Raw genomic sequence first — 20464 nt, forward strand, 5'->3', positions numbered from 1 at the left:
CCAAATGGTGTACTAGTATTCTCAACTTTCTTCTCATTTTTTAAATCGAATATCGCTCAAGAGTCTAATCACGCTGGCGACGACAGATAAAAAAACAAAAAAACGCCAATGTATGTAATTAATTTGCCGGTACTCATCTATTCTGAAGCCGGTACTACAAAATTGTTTAATTGAAGATTATTTATCCAATTATTTACAAAAATAATGAACATAATTTTGCGAACTAATATTAAAGATGGCTACCATAAACAAACAACTAACATGGCTACATTGATATCAATGGATGGCTATTGCTTATCACACAAAAAACTTCCAATTGACATTTTTTGTCATCTCCCTCCAATACCTTAATAATCTTGGGTCGCAGATTCTCTATATCACGAGGTCATGACAGAAACCCCCTTCAAAATAAATTTTGTATTAAACTAAACATACGTCAGACATGACAGTGTTTACCTCCTTTGTCTGTATGGCAAAGAGAAAAAAAGGATATAGTTGGGAGACAAAATTTAAAGTGACCCACCGTTGGTATCATATGCAATAGTTTTTCATTTGGACACTAGATGGCACCCGCTATTAATATACAAATCCGAACGAATATTTTAAGCTAAATTTATAATCGGGTAGTTTGATAAATCCCTTATTTTTAACTTTAAAAATATTGGAGCGTATTTTTGGTAGGTCACTAACCAAATGACCTCCACAGAAGAGCGGCCACTGAGCTAGAGAAAGGTTGTATATTTATGTGGATACTTACGTTTAAATTAAAATTTTGATCCAGCAGATCCTCCCGTAGGTAAAAAATATCATTAAATACCTTTATATATTTGCCGTGCTTTAAAATTATGTTTGTTTTAGTAAACATGTTTTACGTTGCGTCTGAAATCGAACCCCAACCTCGTATATCATAATTATGTCCATACGAGTAGTAAAATATTACTTGTATACGACGTTTATGACGGCACTGCATTTTTTGCACATGTAGTAATACGAATGAGTAATTTGTGGTCTGTTGTGTGGATTGTGGATAGGCCAACCTGCATCCGGGTCATGAACACAGCCGCATTCAGACGGCAATAACAAAATTAGCTCGTCCTTTATTACTAACCAATTTTAGATAACTAAAAGTTCGTCATTGCTGACCATGAATATTGGAGACTTTATCAATGACGGTAATATGAGTTGAGCCAACGGACTAGAAACATACACCGAACTTTTACTCCCGTCTGAATGAGGTTAGACGTAAAACCAAACTTTTTAAAAATTTAACGAATTAATCATCAAATTGCAGTATTTTATTCATCATCGATTAACCTTTCTCCGTTGGACTTCGTTCGACAATTGTTCTTTATATTCAATTAAGTTCTGCTGTAAAGTTTTCCTTCTTATTTTTAAAACTATGTTTACCAGTCAACCATCTACTAGCTCTGTAGACTACCCCGTACTTCTTTCACTATGATCAATTTGGGTTTAATACACCATAGTGCCAAACAAATTACAATTCCCAGGCCGATATCCTGAAGTATTTATCTTTGAGTATAATGTATTAATTACACATATATATTAAAAAAAAATCTTGCGTCAAAGCCTTATCTTACATTACTAACAACGAAAGATACTCACTCAATGTATAAATACCATCCTGGTTAAATGTCAGCATTTTATTTTATTTTATTTATTTATTGATTTTATTTTAGTAATTTGTACATTTAAGTTTACAAATGACTAATTAATTGTTACATATAAATATACTATGTTTTTATTTTTTATTGAAGTGAAACTTCTTTAGGCGCGTAATGGATTTTCGGGGACGGAGTAAAACCGAGTCAGGATCGACACGAAAATGCGGGTACCCCCACCACCGCTCACCGTTCACTGTCCCTCTCTCACCATATGCGCTTGTTGAGGTGGGGGAGCCGCTCACGAACGTTCTCTCTCTTCTCTTCTTTCCTCTCTCTCAGACACCAGCGAACTGCGCCACGCCAAGCATCAGCTGCTTGGTTAGTATACTGCGTCGTGAGTGTAATACGAGTGAAATACGTAATTGATTGTGGTTCATACGGTTTGGTACAGAATTTCAGTGTTAAAAATGAGTAGTGACGAGATAGAGGTGATGAACACATCATTGTCATTGTAATTTCTTTGTAATTTTTAATTGTAATATTGTTATTTATGTAATATTGTATACTTGTGAATAAATTGAAAATTTTTGGAACTATACATTAATCGAACGTCATTCATCTATAAGAAAATATTAGAAAAAGCAAATCCATGCTTCGTCGTTGAATTATTTAACCTCTAATTTTCAAACTAACCTAAGAGAGAAAATAGAGATGATGAAATGAAAATAGAGAGAGAGGAATACTAGAAGTTTCACTTCTGTCTTGCGTAGGCTTGACACACCCACTTTTTTTTTTTTGAATTGTAGAGTGCTTGATAAAGAAGTTATGTTTTTTGTGGCTATTTCTAAATAACAATTTGTTGGAAAGAGTACCTACCTGCACCTTTCTCTTCTTACATATAAAGTATCAAAACATTCCCCAAATGGGGATGCCATGATCCCACTGCCACCGGACTCTTGGAACTATTGTACCGTATCACAATCAATTGTACCAAATTGTAATAAATTGCACTAAATTGGGTAAAATTTCGATCGCACTGGCCTCGCTTATTATGAATATTTTTTAGATAAAACCTTTAGATTCACCTTAATTACTGTACGACACAACTTTTTGCAATCGGGGCGGTGGAAAATATTGCAATAAAAATTTCAATTACTTAAAATTAAAATTAGCTTTCGTTTTGTGAAACGAGACCGTCCATTTTCAAACTTTATTGTCAAATGTCATTTTGTTTTGTTGGTATTTCTGTTACTATAGGACGAAACGGACGGCTAGAAGTGGCTAGAGACATAATCGCGCGGGCGTTTTTATTCATGTTAAAAAATTCCGTCAAATTAGTATTTACCTAATATGCATGCATTGTGTGTGTTGTGATTGAAATTTATTAGCTAGATTTAATTTTTTTACGTTCAAATTTTATTTAAGTTTAAAAATGTTACACAAACCTAGCGTAGCCGCTAAACTAATTGAAAACTGGGATGTTCTTCTTGCCTTGACGCGAGCAGGCGGTGTTAAGGGGACACTTTCTTTTGAATCACAAATCATGTTACACAAACCTAGCGTAGCCGCTAAACTACTTGAAAACTGGGATGTTTTTCTTGCCTTGACGCGAGCAGGCGCTATAAAGGGGGCACTTTCTTTTGTCGACGAAATCCAACATGATTCTAGTGCCTCAGTTCGACTTTGAAGTGATTCTAAAAAGGTTTGTTTACATTATATTATTACAAATTATGTAGTGTTTTTATACGAATCATTTATGTATCCGAATGAAGTCGGCTACGATTGTCTAGCATCTAGCTCCTAGCTCTTCATAAAGTGTCAGGAATACCAACATAACAAAATGTCAGCGAGTGTTAGAAATGGAGGCCGACCGTCGCCGCGTCGCCGATTTCGTATGCGAGAGTAGATTTTAATTTTACGTAATTGAAATTTTTATTGCAATATTTTCCACCGCCCCAAATGCAAAATGTTGTGTTATACAGTAATTAAGGTGAATCTAAAGGTTTTATCGAAATTTTACCCTAAATTGTTCTGAATACTCGAATAAATACTAAAATAACTAAATGAATACTAAATTGCACTAAATCTCTGTACAAAATTGTACTACTTGTAAATTGTACCAAATTGAGCAAAATTTGACTAAATTTTTCAAAATTTGATTAAACTGTACTAAATTGTATTAAAATACTAATAACACTTCCCTATATTGCTCTTCCTCTTTTGCTCTCCCTCTTCACCCCTTGACTTTCAGCCTCACAACATACCCTAATTGGGGATGCCATAGTCTCACTGGCTTCAAACGGTTGGGTAAAGTTGAGACTCGGTATAACAACAACAAAAATATTTATGTATATATATTGGGGATATCCTTCAGCGGACTCTGTACAAATAACAAGTGCGCCCTATAGTTGAATTTGGTAGCCATCTCAAGTCTGGAGCCCGAAATACTCTCGTCTCTGTGCAGAAACGGGTAGTCCATTTGATTAGCTTCCCCGATTTTAGCAAATGAATTGCGATCATTAGAGCGCTGACTTTAATGATCGCAATATAATAATAAAATATAATAATTTTACTATATTTAACAAAATTTGGTATTTTTTTTACTAAATTATCCTAAATTGAATCACATTGTGCAATATTATTCTAAACTGTATTGAATTGTTCTAAATTATCTGTAATTACTGTACTAAATTGTAATAAACTTTATTAAATTTTACGTAGATGCTAAAGTGTTGAAAAGAATTTGATCAAATCGCCACCTTTGAGAAGATCACCCGTTTCGCAATAATACATATAGTTAGCAATTTTAAATTATCTATTGTTTAATTTTTATCAGCCTGATTGATTTGCTTATTGACATTGACAATTATAATACCATCGCTGAGTAATGTTCATTAGTCACGTCGGACTTTCATAATAATTCATAGCGATAATTGTAAAATAATTCACCGCCATATTAATTGATCGCTTAGTATGCAGTTGCACATCCCTAAGAAATTTAGCTTTGCCATGACATCACCAGCCTTTGCCGGAGGTCGGGGATTACGTCATCACTAAGAGTGATAGATTACGTGCATCGACCAACTTAGTTTAATATATCGACATTTACCTCCTTCTTGCAGATCGATCGCCGCACAATAGTCCGAATATTAACATTATCTGGTCAAATATTCATTCAGCCCATAGATAAATCAATTTTGACATAATTATGTGTGGTCTAGTATTAATATTAGCAATTTTAAACTTTTTTTTGATCTGAGCAATTAATTTAAAAAAAAATAGTTTTTTACACTCTTTTTGGAAACCAAAAGATTTAAGACCCTTGGATTCGGGTCTACTCTTTGACGCATTTTAAATTTATTCGGTTGATATTAACCCCTTCGTGACCGTTTTTTTTTTAATTTACCTAAAATGTTACAACTTCAGACTCGATTTACTAGAAAAATAAAGCTCAATTCCAAAAAAGTTATACCACAAAAGCGACTCCAAATCCAAATTTCGATATAGATTCACCAGTTTCTCGCTCGTACTACACACGGACACTGTCTATAGTAAGCTAAGGGAAGGGAAATTATATTATATTGATATCTGAAATCAGCCATTGATACTTAGGGTTGTTTCGCAAATTTGAACTATTCATCAAATTTTAATGTTGATTTTCAAGTTATATGAAGTTTCTATTCAAGATTTGTTATTATATCATTATTGGTCAGTTGTTTCAAAAAATTGAAATGATAAAAGAACTTAAACTTAAAAATCAACTTTTAAATTCTGTGAAACAACCCGTCCTTAGTATTGAAACATTCAAAATATTCCTTTTTAATAAAATGAAACAGATAGTTAGATACTTACAGCCTTGCTAAAATACGCGGTGAAAATTTTATTCATTTGATGAACGACCCGTTTATGTGAAAACCTTACTAATTTAAAAGCTGACATGAAATGGTTCATGGAATTATACATAAGATATATACATTGCTGCTAGCCAAAGATAAGTTTGTTTATCTGTTGTATAAACTTGAAATAATATAATTTGTTATCGAATTTCGGAATTCTTCCAAAGTATTTTACATGTTCTATATATTTCTTCATTTTGAAGATGTCGTAAAAAATATCATTTTAGAAAATAAATAAAATTAATTTTGAGATTTTTTTATTAGAAATATTCGTATTAATATAAATAATTAATATTTAAATTAAAACACGAAAAAAGTTTAAAACAAAGCCTACCATTTTTTTTTTATAAAAACGCGAAAATTTTTACAGAAATTATTTTTTTTTTACATTAGCTACGAAAAAAAATCTCTAGGACCTGTGTCATCTCTGGGGATGCTGTGTGGAGGGTGTTTTTATGGAAAGGAAGCAAAGGCAGTTCTGGGATGGTGGGTAAGAATCTGGAGTTCAAAGTGTCCAGAAGTGACGGACGTATGAATTTATACCTCCCACTGCGGTGCAAGACGATGGGTCGAGAGAATCCGGCCGGAGAGGTCACAATGTCTCCCTCAACCAGTCTCTCCCGATTTGGCTCGCCAAACAGCAGTTGGGCAAACGCATCCGCTGTCAAGACCTAGACCCGGGCAACCCTGTTAAGTCACCAAATATAGCGAACCACTTGGTTTTAATTCCTAAAAAAGAAAAACATAAAATATGAAATTCTGAACTCATTACTCCCACATCTTAACGCGTTCATTTATTCGATATATGTTACTAAAACAGCATTTGTGTTATAAAAAAACATCACTTCTTGAAGTTCTTATAAAATATAGAACATAAAAATGAATTTGTAGTGGTACGCCACTACTTAACTCGAACGTTATTCTAGAAGTTTCCAAACAAACTTCTTGGATTTTCTTTTATTTTTTTAATATTTGTTTCTGTAGCAACTGGAATGTTCGAGAATGTTTTATTTTCCACCTAGATAAGCGACAACGTGAACGAAATGGTCAGTACAGCACCAGCAACCGCGACATTGAGATCGAATTATTTTGCCTACGTGAAGCGCTTCGGAACATTCTCGAACCTTCCTTTCGTAAATCATTTTGTTGAATTTTCTACGTTTATTTATTGTTTTCGGATGTATCATTAAAAACCGCTTTAGCCAAATTTCGTAGTTATTTATTAATAAAAAGAATACCGAACATAACTACAAATTTGAATATTTATATAGCTGTTAAACCCCACCTTTTGACATACAATGAAAGTTCATGTTACAATATGCGCTTATTGTATAATTACTCAACGAAAACTAATGAATAATAACACAAATAAGTTGCCAATGTATTGAATAATACGAATATCACAGTAAATTGTTCCTTTTATGAACACAACCAAATTTATTTAAATATTAGAAGAAGACATATAAATAGCTGCCACGCTCTCTATCGTTAAAAATCTCATAACGTGCATGCGTGGTGTCGTTGCTAGATGCAAAATGCAATTTTGCCAGATTTAAAAAAATAGAGTTAAAGATTTTTTTAATAGTACCAACTCGAATCTAAACTTTTACAGTCTTTATACAATGTGTAACAACAACACCGTTTAACAATTATGATGCATTTTTTAGTAAGGCTAGGTGCTTATTACTTACGTTGTTTCTTAGTCGAATAAAAACCTGTATTTATGGACCGATAAATCCTCTCATGCAAGACATGAATTTCAGATATTTGGAGATAAATATATTGGTTTAAAGCGTTCCGTTGCTGTGGGCAGCTTTTAAAATGTAGAAATATTCAACTCTGAAAATAAAAATGACTCGACGCAGAATAATATTGAAACCTAACCACCTTGACTGTGAAACTGCTGGATCGGGGTTAACTGAAGCGAACAAAAGGAGACTTAAGGTGATTTATGATAAACCTGCAAATACAGGAGGAGAATCGGGTTTTTTTACTTCAGACCGGTGTGATAATGAACCCAAAATAACAATACATATATGCTTTCATACTTTATAGACTACAATATATTGTTGGATGCCCGATTTGCATTTTAAATGTAATGTACTCTAATAAAAAGAGAAGATCAATCGATCATGTTGTTATCACAAAGAAATTCGAGGAGAGAGGAAAGGAAGCCTTTAGCTGGTGATGATTTTGGTTTCTTTCGAGTCCTGCTGGTTTCTTGAAGACTCCATGGGTCACTTATAGTTTATAGGTGTACACCTCATACATTCACCATTAATGTAAGATTTTAACAACACAAAATCTGTTTTCATTCACCACACGACAATAATGAACTTGGGGATGTTAATTGTACTATTTAAAGGATTATTATCGATATTATTGATACGTGCAGCGAAATGACATGCACGACGACAAAAATTCGAATTATAATCAAAATGACATATACCAAAGGAAATGACATCTTGAATAAGTCATTCGGATGTGGAATAATTACAAAATATATATATAGGAAGCTCGAATAATCGCAAAAGCGGCCGAAAATGCAAATGCTGTCGACCCAAGACGATGGCTATTACATATTTCCATGATGTCAACCAATCTACGTAAAAAGTGGTTTCCCTAAAAAACGGAAAAAGGCCTTACATAGTTGTAATATGATGCACCAATTACAAATTAGCAATTACCAGAGGGCCTACTCTGTGTCTTTCGAAACTTTCCTGCCGCCGGTTTAGTTGCGTCACAAACCAGTATAAACCCTTCCCTTACGGTGTCCAAAAATTCCTCGTCCTCCGGTGCTATACAATTGTAATTACTTAATGCAATACAATACAAGTGTTGCGGAAGAATATCTAAAATTCAAACTCGTTGTTCAGTATATTTAGAGAGATATTTTATTAATTGGGACGATATTCACTCAGTTGAAAGGTTAAACCACGAATTTATTGGTTTGTTAACCCGAAAGATACAGAGTAGGCCCCCTGATTGCCTCCGCGGTCGATGGGTAAATCTCTCGACTAGCGATCTGGAGATCGTTGGTACGTATCCCGGCGTGCCTAAGTAAATTTTATGCAATTAATTTGTGTTGTTTCACAACTAATTCATTAAAAATGATTTATAGTATATTTTCGACACGTTCTTTTGCACCCACTTTACCCATGTTTGGTGTCTATCTATCTATTTTCTTCCCTCCACACTACCTTCTGCCTCGCATCATACTCTAACTAGGGATATCATATTCTCACTGTTTCCAAACATTTGGAAGCAGTTGTTGGGACGCTTGTGCGGAATTCACACATTTAGAAAAAAATACTGTTGTTTGGCGTAATGTAAAGTCCACCCAGTTAATCATATTAAATGAAATTTAAAAAAATTCTACAAAATTGAGAAAAAACCGATGTTGAATGTTTAAATATAACTTTTGACTCCTAGGACCCAGACAGGCCAATGATTTTGATTATCTGTGATTATGATAAGAAAAATTGAATAAAATTCTTGATCACAAAAGATAAAAAGTGCGGAAAATTCTTGATCAATTTTATAAAAGGTGAGGAAAAGTCTTGATCAATTTCATAAACAGTGAGGAAAATTCTTTTTCAGTTTCGCAAAAGTGAGGAAAAAAGAGCTTACTTCGGGCACATACATATGCACACAATATACTTCTATCGTTTTTTTCTTCAGTGGTTCACTCAATTAATAATTTGCCGTCGGTATGACATATTGTGAGTCTTTTTGATTGATGAGTTAATTTGATACAGTCTTCAAGTTTATCTTCAGGGCATATATGATTGATGATTGATGTTGGGTTTTTGCTAGAAGACTAAGAACAGAAGACAAGCATGTGAACAGTTAGTATCCCCTGCGTCCAAAAAAGTATGTTTCTAATTTTCATTAATTCAATACCAACATTTCCCCCGAAAGCATACAATTTGTAAGTAGGTACTTAAATATCTACCTACTCAATTATAAACCATAAATGTTTTATGTAACATTTAAAAAATTCTAAATGGAATTATACAATTTATACAAATAAATGTCACAATCTCAATTCTAAAGGCAATTATTTTTTCAAACATTCTTTAGGTAGGTAGGTACCATCATAATGTTGATTATTCTGTTTGACGACTTTGAACCGGCACCGGAAAGTTAAAAACAAATTTAAAGTCAGAGGAAATGCTAAATGGTCGAGTTAAAACAGAACTTCATCAGTTTTATGTCCCCGATACTTCACCAGAGCTAGGCAGCACAGGCTTTTTTTATTTTTCCAAGAGGCAGGACTCGGGCAGGACCAAACTACCAATGATCATACCTCAGGGGAGAACGACTATGCTTTTAAACCAACTTCCTTCAGAGATAGCCATTTTCAGTCAAACGTTAATGATATCATGATAAGTATTTTTTTAACACGAGATATAACAACTGATATAATTAATGTATTAATTTGATTTATATACTTACAAGTATGATTTTCACATATTGGGAAATGTTACTGGAATCCATAGACAAAATAAATACAAAGACAGGTTATAATAATACTAGTCGAACAAAAAATATAGAACGCTTTTCAAATATATACCAATTCAAAAACTGTGTCCATACGGATGAAATAGCTGTATTATGAACAACTCGCTACCCGCAACCCGACAGAAAGCAGCGTATAAAAATAAGACGTACTGTAACAATGGTTGTCCTTCCTACACTTATGTGTTTCTGCGTTCCCTATCTCGCTTTATTTTATTTCGACGCACACCGATTTCGGGTAGCCAAAAGCCTTGAATAATTTTATTTATTTAAATTATAAGTGATTTGTTTTTTGCTCAAAATGATATTCGCACCTATCAAAAGTATCGAAGGCATTTTTTCACAAAAAAGAGCCCAGAGCAACGTGTTTATGGCAGCTGATGACAGCTTGTCTGACGAACGAACTTCTGTGCGATACTAAACGCAGTAAATCTCAAGTATGTCCATTGGACCTAGTTCGGTGTTACCACGCGCGTTGTCTCAGTAACAAATTTTCTCTTTTAATGTATCTAAGCTGGAATCACTGTTTTCTAACAAATAATAAATAATATAATTCCCGCTGTATTTGGTATTGTTGTTTACTTACTTGAATTATCTTATAGGTTTATGTTGTAATACATAATATTTAAGATGTTCAACAAATTCTATCACAAAAAAATACAATGGTAGATGGCAGGTATTTATGGTTTCGAGATATCTTTAGAACTATGCTATCAAAAAACCCATTGTATTTTATTGAGTGGGTTGCCATTTCATTGAAGATAGGAACGTTATTAATTTTACTACATTCATACGAAGTAATAAATACATACATATACAAATAAATGCCCATCTGCGAGCTCTAGAACACTTACTCAACTTTGCAATGGAGGCAAGTACAAAACTTGTTTTTTCTGATTGTTTAGCCACACCTATTTTTGCATTTCATGGGAATTGCGAGATCTCATCTCTTAAAACCTCGAGCCAAACTGCCCAAACAATTTAACAACATAGACCATAACGTCCAACGAACTATAAATACACGTTTTACTAGTCGTACCGCTGATAATCCCGTTATATCTTCTCCCTCTTTCACATAAACTACACATGTAACAGAAAGAGAAGTTGTAACTGAACTCACCGCGGCATGCCCGTTTTATATGAGTACATCTCGAAGCAACAGGTCAAGGTGTGCCCATTTTACTGAACCAATCTATTAGAGTTGTACAGCAATAAAGAGAAGTGTTTTCGTCTCAAATTGTTTTCGATTTATTCAGCAGATCGCAGATAAAACAATAATAATGAAACAATTTTTTAGGTTTGGTAGCTAAAACATCAACTCAAATATCAGTTCAGGGCAAATTGAATTGATTTATTTGAAGCACTTGGAATACTTTTACGTATTTGAAAATGTTATTGAATAAAATCGATTTGAGTAAATAATATTTGAAGTGTTCGCATCACAGATGTCATGTATCATGTAGGTATTCTTATTTTCTTATGACGTAACTCAAAATTATTTGCAGAAAAATAGAAACTAAAATATTGAAATGTATTATTTAACTACAAGATTCAAGTCAATGATAACGTTTCAATATAGACAAGTAAACAAACCACCTAATAAACTGTAAAATTCACAGTTAAAAAATCAATCCGAATAAAACTAAGATTAATAAACTATTGACTCTTGCTCTTAATAAACTATTTACTATTAGCCTTAATAAACTATTTGCTCTCTTAAGGTTTGGTTTACACTTTTTTCGTGATTTAAATTAAAATATTGCAATTTTTAAATATTAAAATTAATACGAATATATTTAAAATACAAAAATCTCTCAGATAATTTTATCTAGTTTCTAAAATGGTATTTTTTTACGACATCTTCAAAATGAAGAAATATATAGAACACTAAAAGACCTTGGAGAAAGAAAAATAGAATTCGATGAGGAATTATTCTTATTTCAAGATTATACAACAGGTTTACATTGTATACAACCCCCTGTAACATGATAAACAATGTATTTATGTATCTTTCCATGGACATGTCAGTTTCTATTTTAGGTCTCAGTTAGTAAGGTTTTCATATACACGGTCGTTTAACATATATGAAGCTTTGAAATTTATATTGAAGGTAAGATAAGATGCCGAACAATTTTTTTCATATTTTTCGAATGTTCTATGATAAAAAAGATTTTGTAAGAAGAGTGTTGAAACCGGGCGAAGCAGGATAGCAACTACTAGTGATGTATAAATCCATTCGAACTTTGTTAGATATTTACACATTCCTTCCTTTGCTAAAAATATTTATCACGTCTATAGGCCCACTGTTCAAACCAAAGCACTTTGTTCAGCATTCAAGAAGTTTAAAAATAAATCGATTAAAAATAACGCCCATAGACATTCATAGAAATTACTTTATTGTGATAGATATCTGTTCAGTGGGGACACTCAATATCTTTGCACAGACAGTACTTGTGAAATATATTTTAAATAATTGACAAAGCCACTCGTCCAAAGCGAAATTGACGAAGCAGTCATCTAAGACCGAAAAACCAGAGACAATCACCCGGAAATCCTCCTTCAACTTCAATTAGTTGTAGTGGTGTTTACGGAATCGAATATTTATACTTAATCCATACGTTTTGTTTAACTGATTACGTACAGTAGGTAATACTTACATTTTGTATTAATCATCAGCCATTTAAGGGAGGTGGCATTAGGTGAGGTTAGGTTAGGACGTTGTCGTTGAGTTTAGATGGTTATAATTGAACTCAATTCTCTTTTCAAGAACTCTCAACGGCAGGCCCATTTTATATGAGTACATCTCGAAGCAACAGGTCAAGTTGTGCCTATTTTGCTGAGCCTGAATGTGGTTAACTTAGATTAGATTAAACCTCTCTTTTTCTTACATGCTTCGATAAAATCGACGTGCCTATAATATCTCGTCGATCCTACGAGTTATAGAGAATAGTTCCTCTTAGTAATCTTGTCCGTCTCTGAGTTCATTGTTAAACCCCCGTTCGATTTATTTTGTCTGTTGCCTCTGTGCCCATTGTTCAATCACATTCTTTATCAGCTCCTTTACCGATAATTTAAGTGATGCCTAGCATTCAACTTTCCATCCCACATTGCCTTAGTATCAGTTAGTGGGCTTCTTTTATCATTTTTTTTCTTTTATCACCTCACGTGTACCCGGCGTTGCTTTTATCTACTTTTTATTCTCTTGTCAATAAATATAATGTCCATGTAATATATAAACCTTCTGGAAGAATTTCCTGCAAAGTTTAGAAGAACTAAGCGCTCAAGTAGACAGACGCGGATAGTTACATTGTTTTATACTATTTAGAGATATCAATGTATTGTCACGATTACGAATTTACTAAAAGTTTATCAGGAAACGACCTGCAATCCCGTTTGTAGTTCATCATGATCTGAGATGTTCCGAGATGTTCCCGAACGTTCCAGACCTTCCACAACATTCCATAATGTTTCGGGATGTTCTGGAATGTTGTGGAAATCTCTCAAATACTCTCGAATGTTCTGGACTGTTCTAGAAATATCTAGAGGGCGAAATTTCCAGCCTTTATATGTTGAAAAGCACGCCCTTCATGGAACTTCTTCATGAATGAGAGATAGAGGGCTATAATCATCATCATCATATAACTCCCTTGGTCGTACCGGGACTCGGTCCTGAGTTTTAGCGGCACCCACATTGTACACTCACTTTTATAATATATTTTGATTTTCAACTTTCGCACTCATGAACCATAATCAATTTCAATTCTCTGTAATTTAAGTCTCACAACATTGCGCAGGGAACACAATGGGCGTAGGCAGAATTCAAGTACTGTCAGCCATTCAAAACTCAGCTATATTTGCCTTTCTTTTTAAATAAATAAAAACTCTCACATACAAGAAGAAAAGCAATCACGATAAGCGATGATCAGAGAAGAGATTATTTGCGCCGTTACGGAAAATATTATTCAAGTCGTGATGTTTGTTTTATTATCAAAGTAATTTTTCCTTCAAAGTATCTTCAGTCTGTTTAATATATCATTCAAACATCATTTCACCGCGGTTCGCACCTGAACAAATTTGTGCGAGTGTAAAATATTGACGTTTTACGTAAAAATACGTTACGGATTTGCTAATGTCGATAATATTATTTTATTTGGTATTACTCATCTATGCAAATTTATTTTCTGAACAAATTCTTTGCTCATGACTGTTTTGTTTACTTTTTGTGGTATCAAAAAAAAGAATTATTGCATTTACTGAATCTCTGAGGTAAAAAAATGTTTCGAAATGTCAAAACATAAAAAAACTCTTCTTCAACTTTTTACGTTTTCTGGTTTCCTCCTTGGGACATAGGACTCTCTTGGGACATAGTACTGTATGTTTCCAGTTTTATCAAATCTTAGTAGCACTCACCAATATTTATTTAAATATAAACTAACATAATAAAAATTAACATAACGTGTCTGCGCATGTTATGTTGGGTGAGGGAGGGAAATTCAGCTGTGCCTTATTTTTTTGAGAATTTCTCCGCATTCGCCTGTGGAAATATGGGTTATCACAGAAAACCATATTCAGGAACTTGAAACAGAGGCAGCCTTCGGTAACTTCAGTATATGATGTCCTGCATTTTGAGGTATGTGGGAATGTTTCCATGATAACTCAACACAGTGACAATTCAACACACTTTTAAAAAGTGATATAAAGTCATTAGAAACTAATCTAACTTACTTAAGGCCATCCAATACGTAGTAATGCAAAATCATGTGTTTTTGGTTTGAAAATTTGGTCGCCTAGAAATGTTTCCGATGCTTTAATTAAATAATGCGAGTAGAATACATCTTGGCCTTTGAAGTAATCGAGTATTTTATGGAAAAATCTTTTTATAAGCCCAGAAAAAAGAATGTATAAGGCCTATGAAAACTGCTTTAAAGTTTAAAATCTCCTACTTACGAACCCATTTTTGGTTATGATTTTATTGTAAAATGTGGAAAATTAAGTTATTTATAAAATGAGCGAAAAAAAAAATACATATGTCTGAACATCAACAAAATAAAATAAAAAGGCACTTTTTGGCCATGTTTTGTTCTTGCATAAATCAAAACAGGCGGATGGTGTTAAGCGGGAATTTAAACCTTATCGCCATCTACGTAAGGGTTGTTATTGATAGCGGCTCAATTAAAAATATTACACGACGTAGTGCATCGCCTTAAGCAAGGTATTTTCTAATCTCCGAGACGCACAAAAAATGAATATTATTATGAGTAAATAATATTTTGACCTGAGCAGTATACGGCTCCCCTCACTGTGTAGCTATACCAGCGCTGTAGCATCGTTGTCACGTCTGAAGTCCCGTTTGATGTCCCGTCTGATGAGCATGGACCCTTGTCAATCACCAGGGCTATGATGGGGCTAAAGCAAGAAGGCATAATGTGTAAAAGCATTGAAGAACCTTGATCATGTTGTCACGTCTGAAGGTGTTTTGAGAGTCCGCCAGCGGTGAGCAGGTTGCGCCGGGTAGAGATTCGTCGGATGGAGTGCGCGAGGCCATCCTCAATTAAACAGCATCCATTGAACGTTTAACGGAACAATGATGATTCATCTTTGTGTCACCTCGACAGCATGCTTGGTAATCCAGTGTAGTCCCCAAGGAATTACGCTTCACAAATAAAACCATTTTTTAATCCAAATAAACGATTGTATATTTTCATCTCTTCAAGCCACAACACTCGAACAAGCACAGGCCGATCTCACACAGGAGTCGAAACGTTGGTTATGTGTTTTGTAAATTTAAACGGAAAGTCTCCGAAGGATATGTTCAAGGTATCCGCGCGATCTTTTTCTAAAAATTTCAATCTCCATTTTTTCTCGCCTAACGCCACGCGCACCGCGGAATCGTCGTCCCTCGTATTGTTCCCGTATTGTCCCCATCTAAATCTACCCGCGTTATTTTTGCTCGCCCGTCCAACCGCTCGCAGGGCAGCCACCCGAAAAAACTCTCAACAACCCAATAATCGGGCACTACCCTGGTAATCCAAACTTGCACAATTCTTTGACGTTACATCGTATTAGGGAATCTTTATAAGTAAGACTGTTTATAATTTAAATTTAACTATCTAACTAAATTTTAATTTGTGTATACGTTTCGGTAGCTCACTAGGTATATTATGTTCTTATAATCCATTTAAAAGCCCAGATGGGCGTAAAACAAATTAAAATAAAATTTTACTCAGATGGTATTCTACCGTGAAATAATATCGACTTCGTAATATTCCACTAGGCGTTTGTTGAGTCAGTACCTAATAGGTGTTTTTCTCTTAATATCGACAATAACACATTTGAATGACGCAAGTACTCTACGCGATGTGTACTTTACTAGTTAGTATCCGCCATTAGGCGAGGGTACTAACTCCTTTGTGATACATTTCGTGATCGGACTATTTCAAATGACCTTTTCTCACAGGCCGCTCCTTCTACGCAGCATGCGGAGCTATGATTCCGTGGAAAACTGATTTAGTTCCTTAAAAAAAATATCTATATATTCTTTTATGGGCTTTTAAAAGTACGTGTTTTTTTAATATTAAGCCCACACAGGAGGCCCTGAGAAAAATAATTTCCCTCAGGGCCTTTGTCATCTTTGGGGATTATGTGTGGGGGGTCTTTTAAGGGAAACGAGGGAGAGGAGGTTCTGGGAAGGAAAAAGGTATGGAGGGATGGATAGGAATTAGGGATCAGTGTGTCCAGGAGTGACGGCCGAATGATATATCCCTTCCGCTAAGGTGCAAAGAGATGTGTCAAGAGAGACAAGTTGGAGAGGTCAAAGGGTCTCCCCAAACCAGCTTATCCCAATGATGGGCAAGCGCATCATGAGCACATCTCATCCGGAGAACCCGGTCACCCCTGAAATCATCAAACGTAGCGAAATGAAAAACAAAAATGTGATGAAATGTGTGTAATATGAAATGTAGTGGAATAGTAATCAAAGCTTTTAAAATTATATAGAACCCACACAGAAGAAAAGTATTACGCTAACCTCAATTGTTATTTTTACCGAGATACGTTATTATAGTCTTCTTGTAACTATTTTCCGTGCAATTGAACACATCTACAATTTCTACAAAAGTGTTGCTAATTGCATGTAATCTGGGTACAAGCGAGTATCTAAATGACTCAATCCTGATGTTATTGTTGCAAATAAAATAATTTTCGATCGAGTAGTTCTAGTTGGTATGTTGAAGGTGATTTAACTCAATAAATCGGGGCTGTCTATAATTCCATTATTAATTTTAAAAAAGTCAAGTTTGAAACAAGTCTTCTATCTTAGAGTTTTAATCATTTTAAATCTTTCGTCAAGGATTTGTAATTTATAGACCGAGTATATAGTTAATATATCTTCAATGGAATTGGAGTGGATTTTAAAGTGAGGGGACCAGAAAGTAGAATTATATTCGACTTGAACTTCAAACTAAAGAAGAATTGTTGATTCGTTTTTAAAGTCTCGGTCATTACGGAGAATGAATCCAAGAATTTTTAATCCTTCGTTTGTTACTGTGTTGTTGTCAGAAAGAAAATTATATTTGGAGACAAAAAAAAGTTTTATATTTTTATTTATCATAATTAGAGACCGGATTATATGCAACAAAAAAAGCCCAAAATATGCATGCAAATATGCAATAAAAATAGCTAAAATATGCACGAAAATCCATAAAAGGGGTCAAAATATGCAACATGAAATAATACAGGAAGTCGTATTTTTACATATTTTTTTTATTTTAGTAAGCTATTAGTTCTCAAGGATAACAATTATATTTTCGAAAATATCAATTATAAAATGTATTTAAAAATAAAATTTAGAATTTATCTAAACGTATATGACTAAGTACTGTTCTAAATGTTCTGTAGACAAATTGTGTCTACGATCGCTTAATAAATTTTTGTAAGCGGAAAAGGAACGTTCTACGTCTACTGATGTGGCTGGACAGAATTTAAATTTGGGTGCGATTTTTGAACTTATTGTTCCGGGCAAAATTTCACCTGCTCCGTTGATGAAGTTATCAATTTGGCACAAAGGTTCAAACCCTGGGTTATTATTCAGTATGTTTTCAAATTTTTCTTTGAGTTTACTCGGGAATAGCTATGGCAACGAGGAATTCATAAGACGAATTTCCTTCGTAACCTGAATAGATGCATTCAACGCCAATCCATGAGTTTCAAACGTTTTTATACTTGCAGGTATGTAGGCGAAATGAGTGGTAATCATAGCTAGGTTTTTTTTAATACTGGCGTCGTAAAACGATTCTTTGCACTGGAAAACTGCCAAAACCTCTGCACTATCGAAATCATTGATAACACCCTTGATGGCTTCAAAATGTTCATGGTAAAACATCGCAGCTTCGATCCATGTACCCCAACGTGTTATTACTGGCTCAGGAGGTAAAGGGATATTTATACGAGCAGGCGCCTTAAGAAACAATTTCTTTGCTGATGAAATCAGGTTATTTACATTCGCAAACGTGGATCTCACTTCTTCGGCGAGTCTGTGAATTCCGTGAGCAAAACACGTCACATGAATCAAATTGGGATAAAACACTTGGAGGGCTTTGCCTGCTTTGATCATAAAGGGGGCAGCATCTGAGAGCAACACATACACATTTTCATCCGCAGAAGATTCAGGAAATATTTTTTTTATACCCTCATTCACAAATCTGGCGATCGTAGAATGATTTGCCTTTTCAAGTTCTCTGCAGGCCACCAAATAGGAAGGTGAAGGTTCAAGTTTTAATGCACCAACAATCAAATTTGCAATGTAGCGGCCGCAAGTGTCGGTGGTTTTGTCAGCTGAAATCCATATGATGTTATCCTTGAGTTCATTGCGTATTTCTTCCAGCACATGTAGATAAATTGATGGTATGTAATTTTTACGTAAAGTTGATTCATCCGGTATATTTTGATTTATGCAATATTTTCTGAGAAAATCCTTCAAGGCAGTATTTATCAGTTTATATAGAGGGATATTGCTTGCAAGAAATGCTTCTCATAGATCCATGCTAAAGTGATTTTGTTGTTTACCTTTGGAGGTTATTTCAATGTTACTGCTTTTACAGTGGCAAGTCCACTGTAAAAACTTGTTGTCGTGGGCCCTTTTTCTGCACTCCTGCGATATGAATACTGGTTTTGACATGCTGGTCTATTTGGAACTTTTTTGTGCTAGAAATGTTTTTCTCGCAAACTCGGCAGTATGAAACTTTTCCGTCGTATGTAAATATTCCAGGATATTCAGCGATCCACGTACGGGCACTTTTTTATCAGGGGGCATGGTTCACTTTCACAACGTACAACTTCGTGCAAGCAAACAAAACACTAGACGAAACTCTAAAGAACAGCGCGTTCGACCAGTCAAAAACAAAATTCGCAATTCACTGAATTACCATAAAAATATACCAAATCACCCCTCATACGAATGAATGAATTATTTTCGGCAATTAGCCGAATTAAACCGAGTAGGCGCGAGCGCAGGCGAAGATGAGAGATGTTCCCCCCCGCTCCGGCCGCTGGCCGTAGCGATCAGTAAGATCAGTTATCAGTTATCAGTTCGCTCAGCTTCGCTGGGCGCGCGCCTTGCTATCGGACGTCTATAGTGTCGCTATGTGAGGCATCTGAACGATATCAAGCGTAAATATGCAAGATCTCAAATTATTTGCTAAAATATGCAACTACCGCTGAAAAGGGTCTAAATATGCATTTGCATATGCAAATATGCAAATGCATAAAATCCGGTCTCTAATCATAATGCTTTACTTGAATAGCTATCTTGTTGCAATCTTTGACTGTAATGGTGATTTTAGTGAGACTTATTAAGGGGGTGACAGATTACGCTATAAGTTCAAAGCGTTTTATATAACTCCTACAGCAGGAGAAGGGGTCAGAGTTTGTCGGGCTGTAGGCTGTGTCTGTGGGGCTGTCATCTGTCACCTTGACAGATGACAGCCGCTCAGCTGATGGATCACGGCGCTCTGTAAATAGATCTGACCCCGGACTGTAGGCAAGAAAGGGGGTCGCATCATATTCAAAAATGTAGTCTGGCTAGCAGATCACGGCGCATCATCGTCGCCACGCCCACACTTATAACACATCATTCGCCAGGTGTGAGAGGTCAGTATGGGATTAAAACGTTTTGATGCGTATAGCGTAATATGTCACCATATTTGAATATAGAATATTTTTTCGTGGTTGTAAGTTCATTTTTTATCGCATGATGTAAAAAGATAACTAGAATCAAATATTTTTATGCGGAATAGGCTTAAAATGAAAAGTTGAGCAACATTAATGTTTTGCAAAGAACATCCATTCGTCTTCTTCAATTCGTGGGCACACATTACTACAAAATTTAGATTGTTTGTAAAGTTAGGCGGATGCAAGTGTTTCGATAGG

This window comes from Hesperophylax consimilis, chromosome 12, assembly GCF_061612785.1.
Source record: "Hesperophylax consimilis isolate HC1 chromosome 12, BYU_Hcon_1.0, whole genome shotgun sequence".
NCBI lineage: Eukaryota > Metazoa > Arthropoda > Insecta > Trichoptera > Limnephilidae > Hesperophylax > Hesperophylax consimilis.